At 34.8% G+C, this 12669-nt stretch overlaps 1 non-coding gene across 1 annotated transcript; it reads left to right on the top strand.

Moving 5' to 3' along the window:
• Positions 1 to 337: 337 nt before the first annotated feature.
• Positions 338 to 419, top strand: TRNAS-GCU. Its single transcript has one exon. It is a non-coding gene; the product is annotated as a tRNA-Ser (tRNA).
• The last annotated feature ends 12250 nt before the right edge of the window (positions 420 to 12669 follow it).

Genomic DNA, 12669 nt, shown 5'->3' with positions numbered 1-12669 from the left:
ATGTCCGAGGTCCAATACAACTAACATACACTCTGGGTCGACACCCCTCTGTCTTAGTAGAGCTTCCAAGCATCTCTCCACCTTGACCACTACACTAGAAAAGTTGAAAGGTGTAAGTATGAAAATATACTTAGTAACCAACCTACTTGTAGGCCCTCATCGCTTCCTTCTTCTACTAGGTTTCCACGACTTTCTTTTGGTTTATAGGAAGTTCGAGCTTACCCTTTACTGTGCTCTAAGCTACCGTGTTGGTCCCAAAGTTGTAATTGATTCCTCATTAAGCATCTACCTTTGTTGTCCCTAGTGCCTCTTTGAGATTCGTTCCTAAAACAAAAAAGTCGCTTTGGCCGAGTGGTTAAGGCGTGTGCCTGCTAAGTACATGAGGTTTCCCCGCGAGAGTTTGAATCTATCAGGCGACGAAAAGTTCATTTTTTTGTACTAGCCAAAGGCCACCGCTAAAACACGTTGTCCACTTTGGCCCGTTACCTCACGATCTCATAGAGGTATTCACACCCTTATATATGGAATGTTTTGTTCCCCTTTCAAACCGATGTTAGATCTAGGATGGAAGCGATGAAAAGACAAATTTTTGTAAAAAATTTCAAGTTATATACAAACAGGAAAAAGGGTTTAGGATACAAAAGAATTCAAAATCAACCCAAAAAATTATACAATTAATTCATGGCCCAGGTCGAATACAACTAACAACACTCCGGGTCGACACCCCTCTATGATAGTAGAGCTCCCGAGCATCTCCCCACCTTGACCTGTACACTAGAAAAGGAGAGAGGTGTAAATATAAAAATATACTTAGTAACCAACCTACTTGTAGGCCCTCATCGCTTCCTTCTTCTACTAGGTTTCCACAACTTTCCTTTGGTCTATAGGACGTTGGGCTTACCCTTTACTCCTCACTAAGCTACCGTGTATGTCTCAAAGTTGTAATTGATTCCTCATTAATCATCTACCTTTGTTGTGCCTAGTACCTCTTCGAGATTCGTTCCTAAAACAAAAAAGTCGCTTTGGTTGATTGGTTAAGGTGTGTGCCTGATAAGTATATAGGGTTTTCTCGCTAGAGTTTGAATCTCTCAGGTGACGAGAATTATGGTTTTGTTACCTAGGGGAATTCTAGTTTTTTAACCTTCGGGAATTATGGTTTTGTTACCTAGGGTAGCCAAAGGTCACCGCTAAACATGTTGTCCACTTTGCCCCATTACCTCACGATCTCATAGAGGTATTCACACCTTTTATAAGGAATTCTTCGTTTCCCTCTCAAACCTAAAACGACATACAACACCTGTGTCAGAAATTTCAAGATATTTACAAATGGAAAAAATTATACAACTAATTGATGTCCGAGGTCGAATACAACTAACATATACTCCAGGTCGACACCCCTCTTTGATAGTAGAGCTCCAGAGCATCTCTCCACCTTGACCAACTAGAAAAGGAGAAAGGTGTAAGTATAAAAATATACTTAGTAACCAACGTACTTGTAGGCCCTCGTTGCTTCCTTCTTCTACTAGGTTTCCACGACTTTCCTTTGGTTTATAGAAAGTTCGGGCTTACCTTTTACTGCGCTATAAGCTACCGTGTAGGTCCCGAAGTTCTAATTGATTCCTCATTACTCATCTACCTTTGTTGTCCGTAGTGCCTCTTCAAGATTCGTTCCTAAAACAAAACAAAAAAAAAAAAAATAGCTTTGGCCATGTCCAAATAATATGAAATTTAGAAAACCTAAAATAATACAAATGTCCGAATAATGATATCAATGCATTCTAATATATCATCATAAAATCCGCATCAAAATATCCTATCAATTTAAACTCAACATTTCTAGGATACCATCATCCTAAACTAATAGTTAGAAGCAAATATTTAAATATTCTTTTAACGGCATGTAAATGAGATTCCTTAGGACAAGATTGAAACCTAGCACAAAGATATACACTAAACATAATATCTAATCTACTAGCGGTCAAGTAAACTAAATATCCAATCATACCTCGATAAGATTTAATATCTACACATTTACCTTTTTCATCCTTGTCAAGCTTAGTGGATGTGTTCATTGGAGTTTTTGCAATCTTTCCTCCATTGAACTTGAAGCTATTGAGTAAATCCTTACTGTATTTCTCTTGATTTATGAAGATACCATCTTTGAGTTGTTTGATTTGAAGTCCAAGAAAGAAACTAAGCTCTCCCATCATACTCATCTCAAACTCATTATGCATACATTTATAAAAATTATTAAGATAGATTAGTATAACCAAATATGATATCATCTAGATATATTTACACTTAATAGCATATCATTTTCTTTAATTTTAATAAAAGAGTAGTGTCGAATTTACCCATTTTAAAATCATTCCGAATAAGAAAATTGCTAAGTCTATCGTACCAAGCTCTTAGAGCTTGTTTAAGCCATAAAGAACCTTTTTCAACTTATAGACATGATGTGGAAAATCAAAATTTTCAAATTCGGGAGGTTGTTCTACATAAACTTCCTCCCTAATATAACCATTTAAGAATGAACTTCTCACATCCATTTGATACCATATAAAATTTTTGTAAGAAGCAAAAACAAGTAACATTCTAATAGTTTCTAATCTAGCAACGGGTGCAAAAGTTTTATCATAGTCTATACCTCCTCCAGACAATAACCTTGAGCTACAAGCCTAACTTTATTTGTAATGATATTCTCATTCTCATCAATTTTATTTCTAAAAACTTCCAATAATGGAAATATTAGAGGGGGATGGACTAATTCCCAAACTTTGTTCCTTTCAAATTGATTAAGTTCTTCTTGCATAGCTAAAATCCAAAACTCTCATTTTCGGCATCCTTAAGTATTTTTTGTTCAATTTGAGAAACAAAAGCAAGATTATTAAATAAATTAATAGAAGAACGAGTTTTCACTTGTTCGAGATAACCAATAATCAAATCTTTGGGATGAGATAAGGCATATCTCCATTCTTTTGGCATTGATGAAGAAACTTCTTCCTTCTTTTGATTTAAGCTCACCTCTTCTTTACTTGAAAGAGTTTCTTTACCTTTGTCATTGACAAGTAAATCTCCAAAGTTTCTTTCTAAATCATCCCTCCAAGTATATTCATTAGAAATATTATTCCATTGATCTAGCAAATTCTTGCAAAGTACGATGGTTAGTCCTTGGAGAGGAGAAGTCATGAGAAAAACAGTTTCTTACCTTTGTCATTGATAAGTAAATCTCCAAAGTTTCTTTTTAAATCATCCCTCCAAGTATATTAATTATAAATATTATTACATTGATCTAACAAATTCTTGCAAAGTACGATGGTTCTTTTCAACCACACCATTTTTGTTGAGGAGTCCTTGGGAACGAGAAGTCATGAGAAAAACCATTATCTTCACAAAATATTTCAAATGCACACTATCAAATTCTCCTCCATAGTCCCCCGTAATCTTAGTAATTAAAAAAAAAAAAATCATTTTGAACTCTTATTATAAATCTTTTCAAAACATCATTCTTATGTTTTATCATCAAAACCCATGTAAATCTCGAAAAATCATCAACTATCGCAAAGGCATATCAAAAAATCATCAACTATCGCGAAGGCATAGTAATTCCCGTAATAGTTGAAGAGGTCCAGCAGTAGAAATCACATTTTTAGATTTGAAAGATGACTTCGTTCATTTGACAAGCATCACAAATTTTATCTTTTTCAGATTTAAATTGAAATGGAGGAATTTTTTTTAGATAAAATCTTCTTGTCATAGCGAAGAGTTATCATGCAAAGTCCAAAGACATTTATCTTGTAGGACAATAATTTAAATCAATAGTTTACACATTGTCATCTTTGTTTCCAACAAACAAAACTTTTCTATCACTAACATTTTCAATTATGCAATCACTAATAGTTTCAATTATGCAATTATTATGAAATATAACTCTAAAACCTTTATCACATTATTAACTAATGCTCAGTAACGGTTTAAAAGTACATTTTCAATAAGAGTAAAGTGTCATTAGCTACAATATCCTTATCAATTATTTTATCATTCTTGTTATCACCAAAGGTTACTAAGTCATAAGTGTCATTAGCTATAGTATCCTCATCAATTATTTTACCATTCTTGTTATCACCAAAGGTTATTAAGTCACAAGTGTCATTAGCTACAGTACCCTCATTCATTATTTTACTCTTCTTGCTATCACCAAAGGTTACTAAGCCACCATCTTTCTTGGAAAAATTCAAAACTAGGATTGATTTCGATTACCGGTCATGTGTCTTAAGCAACCACTTTATATAGTTCATAATTATTAACTAACATGCTAATTTTTGTTTCTTTAACTTGATTTGTAACTTCATGAGTTACTTCAAGAATTTTTCAAATTTTATATGCCAAACAACACATAGATACTCTATTTCCTTACTTAGAGGACAACATCAGTAAGAGGACAATAAAGACATACAACATCCTTACTTAGAGGACAATAAAGACATTTGTAACATTAGCACTAAAAGAACACTTTTTCCTCTCATGCTCATCAAATTCATCCTCTATTTTAAGCTCATCAGTATTATTAACAAGTTTTATTGGAAGGCAAGGGTATTTACTAACATTTAACCATATTTGATAATCAACCGATTGCAAACAAAGTTTCATTCTAGCTTTACAATAAGATTCTAGCTTTACAATAAGTATAATTTGTTCCATTAAAATAAAGAGGCCTAGAGGGTTGAATAGAGTTTTAACAATAAAAGTATTTAAGGGTGATTAATTTTTTAGATTATGAAACTTTTTAAAAAATGAGTAGAAGATGATAATTAATACAATAAAATAGTTCAAGAAATAACAAACAATTATGGAAAACTTTAGAACATGCAATAAATCACAATAATAATTTCGAGATTAAACAGGGAAGAGTTAGAAAATATAACGCCGTAGTTTTATAGTGGTTCGGTCAAATTCGACCTACTCTACTCCACAAGCGCCTGAAAATTTGAATAGACCTTTCTCGACTCTTTCCTCGGATCAGAGTCCAACCGCTACACCGCTTTTTTTAGAGTTCAAGAGCAAACTCAATCCTTCCACTCCTCAGGATCAAACCAGTAAAGTATCTGAATTTTATAGGAACACTCCACGACTCTCTAAAATTTGATCACTCAATTATTTTCTCACAATAGAAGAAAAAAAAACTCTCAAGAATAAGATGAAGAGAAATAAACTTCAAGTTTGGAGAGAGCAACCATGGAAGTTTTAGAAAATTTGAGATAAAAGAAATTATGAAAGTTGTGTTAGAATATGGAGGAGAAGATGAGTTTAAATGGACCAAAAAAAAATTTCAAATTATATATATATATATATATATTAAATATAATAATATAATAATATAATATAAAATTAATAAAAATAATTTGAGTAACTATTTTTTAATTTTTATAATTCAAATGATATATGATGTTGTTTTATACCAAATTAAAACTAACTTTACACGGCAGACCATTCAAAATACTGATAATTGTTAATAATTAAGACCATTCAAAATACTGATAATGGTTAATAATTAAGTATTGGTTTGTTATCATCAAAACATTAATTAATTTGAAATTAAGGACCAAAAAGTCAACAAGTCTTTACTCGTTTCTACATTCAACAAGAGTTGTGTCTTGAGTTAAACTACCCGTGTGGTCTCTAGTCACTCTCTGAGACTGGTTTAACGGGATCACGACGTCAACCTTGTCCTAACTCTACACTCAATAGTAACCCAAGTGGCTTCGAAGTTCTTTAATATAACTTAATCGTATTTAAATGTTGTGGAGATTTACTAGGTTTATAGGGGCATCTAGGCAGTTGAATCCCTTCTATTGTTTCTAGGACGTTCGAGGTTAGCTTCTCTAGCTAAACCAAACTCTAGGTTTATACAAATCTAAAACTCAGATCACTCACAGTTCTCGGGTGCAAGGACTACTGAAAATGTACTAACTAGGGCCAACATGTAAACCGTACTAATTGTAGCACCCTAAGCTTGACTCTCATGCAGACTTTGCTAGGGAGATATGCATATCGATCACCTAAGCACGTAACCCATAATTTTTAATTTCACCTTAGTCATATCTGAGAGCTGAGGAGGTCTACCAGATTCCTAAGGCAACTACGTTATATATGATAGACTTCATGCTTCTGGCTGCTCTATTTTGACTACAAGAGTCGTTCTTAGTCTAAGAGTATTAGAGTCTAGACCTTCTGATTGTCGCTCACAATTCTAAGCTCCTTCACCTGCTGGAGGCTTCCTGACCTAGATCTTTGTCTAGCCACCCTAATGTAAGGTTTTGACCAAAGAATTACTAAGTCAGAAATATAACCAATTGGAGTTTCAAGTGATCATACTGTTGAATACTGGATTTGACTTTTATAGCTTTAAAAATAATAAAAGACATAGTTAAACTAAATGGCTAAAAATACTTTAAATATCACAAAATAAACTATGTTTATTTGACACAATCAAATTTTTCTAATAATCTCTTCCTTTTCCTTCTTTGGTAAGTGAAATTTTACTCTTATGTGTTTGGAACTTCCACGTAGAACTGAAGTTTTAGCTTAATAGTTGAAGTATTATCGCATATTAGCTTTGTTTCTTCTATTTGAGAGTGGTCAATCTCTTTGAGTATCTTCCTCATCCAAACAGCTTGACATGTACAAACACTAACAATAACAAACTTAGCGTCTGTAGTTGATAAGGTGACTATAAGATACTTATGAGAAGACAAAGCTACTGCTTCTCCACTCATCATAAACACATAGCCAAAAGTACTCTTGTTATCTTCCATGTCTCTGGCATAGTCACTATCAGTAGATCCGTTTAAATCACTAGCTCCTCCCTTTCTATAAAATACAGCATAATCTACCGTACCTTTGAAGTACCTTAAAACCCTTTTAGCTACTGCAAAATGTTGTTGTGTTGGATATGCCATAAAACAACTAATCAAACTTACAACAAACATGAGATCAAGACGAGTAACTGAGATACACCAGACTTCCCACTATTTGTTTATACAAAGTTACGTCTACTTTTACACCATTTTCATCTTTCCCAATTTTTTTGTCCTGTCAAATCGATTTAAAACTTCAGCAGCATACTTTCTTTTATATATAAAAATATCATCTAATCTTTGTATTACCTCTATTCCAAAGAAAAATCTGATCTGATCTAAGTAAGTCATATCAAACTCTTTCTTCATGGAACATTTAAACTCCAATAATTTTCATTATCTCCAATAAATAAATGATCATCAATAATTTTACCTCCCTTCCTCTTGATGAAGATTGTCGGCTCATTGAATTGCTTTTGAATCCTTTCTTGATGAAGTATGATTCTTTTCGACTAAACGATGTTTTAGGTGCTTGTTTTAATCCGGAGATAGCCTTTTGGAGTTTGTACACCATCCCCTCTCTTCCCATTTGGAATTAGCATTTTGGTTGTTCAACAAAAATATCTTCTTTTAACTCGCGAAAATGTTGATTTGACATATAATTGATAGAGTTTCCAACCTTTTTAGGTTCCAAAAGCATATATCATTCTCACAATATCCATTCTGGTCACAGGTGCATACACTTCCGTATAATCAATTCATTACTCTTGTGTGAAACCTTTTACCATCAATTATCAACTTCTCCAAACTCATTTAGCTTGCTCTTATAAATTCATTTCACTCTTGTTTTCTTTGCGCGATAGAACCACCAAGTTATGTGTCTGATTTTTTTTCGATGGATTTGATTTCTTCATTCGTAGCCAATCTTCATTTTGGGCTTTTGAAAACTTCCCCAAAATGCATCGGATCATAAAATCATTAAAATTCCTTTTCTTCATCCTCTTCAGATAATCCTTCACCGAAATTATAATCAGCATAACCGGTGGATGTCGATTTCTCCCCACCCTTATTGACAGATTTTGTGCAATAACTACTGAAAAATTGTTTTTAGCAACTAGTTCAACCGTTTCAGCAACTAGTTCAGTTGTTTCCTCCATGATTTCTCCCTCTTCGTTTTCAGCAACTGGTTCAATTGTTTCAGCAATCGGTTTAGTCGTTTCCTCTGTGATTTCTCCTTCTTCGGCTGTATTCTCATCCATTTCAATATTTTTCCCCGTCCAATTTTGACCGAAAAATGACTACCCAAAAAATATAAACAATTGGAGTTTGATAATATTATTGAATACTTAACTTGGCTTTTATAGCATTACAAATGACTAAGAGAAATAGAAACTAACACAAGAATGGAGTAGTTAAACTAAATAGCTAAAGATACCCTATCTATCCAAAAAGAAATCATGTTTATTTAAGAAATTCGACACAATCAAATTATTCTAACACCTAACTCTAACATCCAGTTCTGTGCAGATAAGTACGCTTTACAAGGAAAACACACCGTCAAACACCTGGAGTTAAGACATACTGTATTGTACATATATACAAGCAAAAAATTCAACACCGAGACAACATCCATTGATCACCCAGAACATAGATCATAATAGTCCATCCTCTTTTCTAACACAATAGAAAGCATATAAAACAACATTAAAAAACATCTCATTGTAGAGACATTTTTGTAATTTCTTACATCGTGCATAACATACTCGTCCTTATTGCTCCATTGATATTCTAGTCATGCATATCCCCTATCTAGCTTTATAATATGCATAAAACAACATGTTTCTTAGAAATCTCAACCAAGGACATAACAGAAATTTTACCATTACATACATACAGTACATACTTATCCAAATACACCTTTCTGAAGTCCTTTACATGCATTTTCTAACCATCAAACGTAACTAATGCTTCCATACTAGCACATCCTAGCAATCCCTACAAGTATTACTTGCCTAAAGTTCTTGTGGTTACTTACTTGGATGATATATGTTTGCCTGAGCTAGCTTTTTCGCATGTTAGAAGCTCCAAAATTTTAGAAATTTCTCCAATAGATCCTATTTCAAGCATTATCATGGTCAGTATTAAAATTGAAACAAAAAATTGTTAAATAGAGGTCAAACGGGGCAAGAAGAGACTCACATAGTCTTAAACACACCGGGAAAGGCTTTTCGTGTGCGATTTTACGCAAAACTATCACATGCAGAGGGTTGCTGCAAATATGAGTCAGTAGTCAAATCACTGGATTGGGTTCGGGTCGCACTTCCAATTTTGGTTAAAGGTTCACGAGTTGCGGGCGTGCAAGTCCCGAGTTAAACACGAGTTGTCGGATTGGGTCAACCCGCACATGTGTCACCACAAGGAGCCGAATGAATATCTCCACTCAATGTGTTGCCATGTGTTCCACTCTACTTCAAACGCACTATCGCCGCCACCTACCAACGCGTGCCCACTGCCTCTTCATCCACGTTCAATTTTTCAGAAAAACGATGTGGTTCCAAATTTCCTTTCTAATAACTTTCAGAAAAACGATGTGGACTGCCTGCGAACGAACCCGTTGGAAATAACATGCTTCAGAATGAATACGGAACTATGGACTACTTATGAACTATCCCACTGACGGATCTATTTTTGGTCTTCGAGTCTTGCAACATAAGTACGACAAAACAATTGTCTAATGGTTGTGGACTATCCCACCATGGCCTCCCTCACCCTTTTCTCGAACTCTAACAAGGACTTACAAGAAAAACAATGATAAAACTAGTTAATGTTGGTATATCCTTACCTACGCTAGGATGGCACCCTAGATATGGTCACCTTTGCCTCAACACTCATATTCTTTTAGTCACTCATAACGGTGTACGAGCCAACCATGGCATGAACCCATATGGCAGTAAGGTCTAGAAGGTTGTAACTCATGGCAATGAACCCATATGGCAGTAAGGTCTAGAAGGTTGTAACGCATTTCCATGTTAGCACTGACCATCTTCATATGACAATCAATTCTTTAACACTTTTTTGGTCTTCGTGCCGCTTCATTCATTGTAGTGTTTCTTAGGGACATATTAAATTTAACTCATTCATGTGTGCTGATTTCCTTATGATTAACTTCAAAATAGGTCCCAATCTTCCGCGAAACCTTCCTTTTTTCTCGGGAAAATGAAAGAATAATGAACCAGTAATAATTTTACACGGTTAAGTAAAATTCTCTTCTCATCAAAAACATTTCTTTAGAGAAAGAGAAGTAGCAAAGCCACTTTACCGTGAAAGAAGAAAGAGTCGAGCAGCTTCATCCCAAACATTCTCGAACTCTCATTGGGCTCATGAAATTTTTCAAAGACCCAAAGTCACTATAGTCATTACTCCTATAAAGTCATTTCGACACAAGCTCACGAAATCAATATTTAACACCTTTTGTAGCATTTGAGATGAGAGGTTTCTCTGGGTCACCATGGATCCCACTCCTAAGCATAAGGGATACGAGGAAGGTGACCCGGCCTAAGAAAATAGGAAACTAACCTATATAGGAACAGATAGTAGTGGCTCGCTAGTCACTTTGTTTTTGCTATTAGCCCTAGCTCGTACTTTACAAGTATGAAAATAAAATCGATTAGCTTTGCTTAGCGGCTACTACTTTCTTTCTAGTAGTAGCTAAGCTTTAGGAGTCTTTTTTTTGTTTAGAACCACATAACTCTAGTTGGTACTCTCTTCTTGCGTGAATGCTGGTCTCGACAACTCTTGTGAAGTTACCTACCTTAGGTATTATGCAGTCTCGTGGAGCATCAGTCCGGTGTCAGATTGACACCAAATTTGGCAAGCTTTCATATTTCGTATGAACAGACTTCACTCTAAAGTTGCACGCACAAACTTCTTTAGGAAACCCGACTTTCGAGATTGACTTTCAAGATTAAGGTTGGGGGTGCTACCTGGCCTTTATCTAGCCTATCTTTGTCCCTCGTATCAACATTGTTGCCTCGGTCTTGCTTATGCTCAAGCTTGGCTTCAATGCACATCTGTTCAATGTGTGTCTCCTTTTATTGAGTGGCACGTGTCCTCTGCACTACGCCTCCCTTCACCTGATAAATGTCATTCTACGATTCTTTTTCTCTCATCACTTTTTTGTTTTCCTCACAATTTTACAAACTTTTCTATTGTCTTTAAATTTTTATATTTTCTTATACATCACTCAGAATCTACTTAATCATCTTTCCTGTAAAAATTATTTTCATACAATTTCATTAACTATGAAGAGAATAAACTCATTCAAAACGGCTTAGATTACATGAGATTCATGTTTCATTCAATTCATCCAACCTAGCTCGTAGGCGTTTCAACAATAAATCACTTATAATATTGGCTTAAGCAAATAACACTAAATTTCCTTAATTAGTTGTAACCTAATCCTAATTGTCATGGCATAGTTCTAGGGATGACAACATTGAACTTAGAACATATTGAAGAAACTAACTTCAACCCATTCCCATAATTGATTAAAAAAAATATTACTAATCTCAAATGTTTTCACTTATATCAACAATTGCTTCAAAAAGATTAAAAAAAAGTGGTAACAACGTGGTAAGAAATTGAAAACATAGTAATTTAAGCCTCAAAGTCAAGTTCGAGTGGCGTAAGTCGAGTACAAGCCGAGGGAAGTTGCATGTTGGAGGATGATTTGACTGAGTAGAGGTGCGAGTGACTAGAAGTTGCTAAACCGGCTGATTGAATAGAACCACTGTAATACTCCTAATTTTCATGTATAATTAGAGACGTCACCACATGCATGTCATTAATAACATATGCAAAAATTTAAAATAAAATATTTTAAACAAAGTCATGGATGTACATGGTTAATTTAAAAGCATAAAATATAAATAACTTAATATTTGAATACGAAAATGAAAAGCCACCTATCAACTACTAAATGAAAGGCTAATGCATACTACTACCCTATCTTGACTTCTATGGTCATTCCAGCCTTCATCGTCATCCGTATAGAGACGTTTTACCTTTACCTGAAAAATAAGGGTAGCACGTAGCTTGAGTATTTTAAGAAATACTCAGTAAGTCACCCCACTGTTAGGGTTAGTGATGCAATCACACGCATATAATGATGGGACTTATCATTTAAAACTATCACATGGTCTTGAGCTCTTTCCAATTTCGGGCAGTGTTTGATGTGTTGTATTTCCCCACACAGCTCACACACATAGACCCACTAGGCGGGCTCGTATATGCACTAAGGATTCGAATTTTTGTATTATTTATTTTAAATTTTATGCTAAGATTTTATTTTTGCTGCCAAAACGAAAAGATATTATGCTGCATTTCTGTTTTATTTATTTTAGATTTTATGCTAAGATTTTATTTTTGCTGCCAAAACGAAAATATATTATGCTGCATTTATTGTCGCTGGAAAAGGTAGGATTTATAGCAAGGAAATTACTACCTTAATGGAAAAGTCAAGACCTCTTATATTCCCATATACAACTCTCCTCCTTCCTTGGAAACAACTTTTGCTCTCCAAACGTTTAGGGTTTTCGAGGGTGTCTGAGAGTACGGAAAAATCGAGAGGGTTAGCCAGAAANGAAGCGACCGAGGCTATCGGTGTTGAATATCGTTGCGCGTCGGTCGGAATAGGCGAGGGGTGTCGTCGCATCGTCGGAATCGGGGTTGTGACGTCGTCGTTGGTGGCGCAGTGACAATTAGGGTTTTCACGAGATTTCGGGTAAGGAAGACGAAGAAAAACGGGTCGGGT

Source organism: Cucurbita pepo, unplaced genomic scaffold (genome assembly GCF_002806865.2).
Source record: "Cucurbita pepo subsp. pepo cultivar mu-cu-16 unplaced genomic scaffold, ASM280686v2 Cp4.1_scaffold000771, whole genome shotgun sequence".
Classification (NCBI taxonomy): Eukaryota; Viridiplantae; Streptophyta; class Magnoliopsida; order Cucurbitales; family Cucurbitaceae; genus Cucurbita; species Cucurbita pepo.
This window is presented reverse-complemented; position numbering and strand designations above follow the sequence as displayed.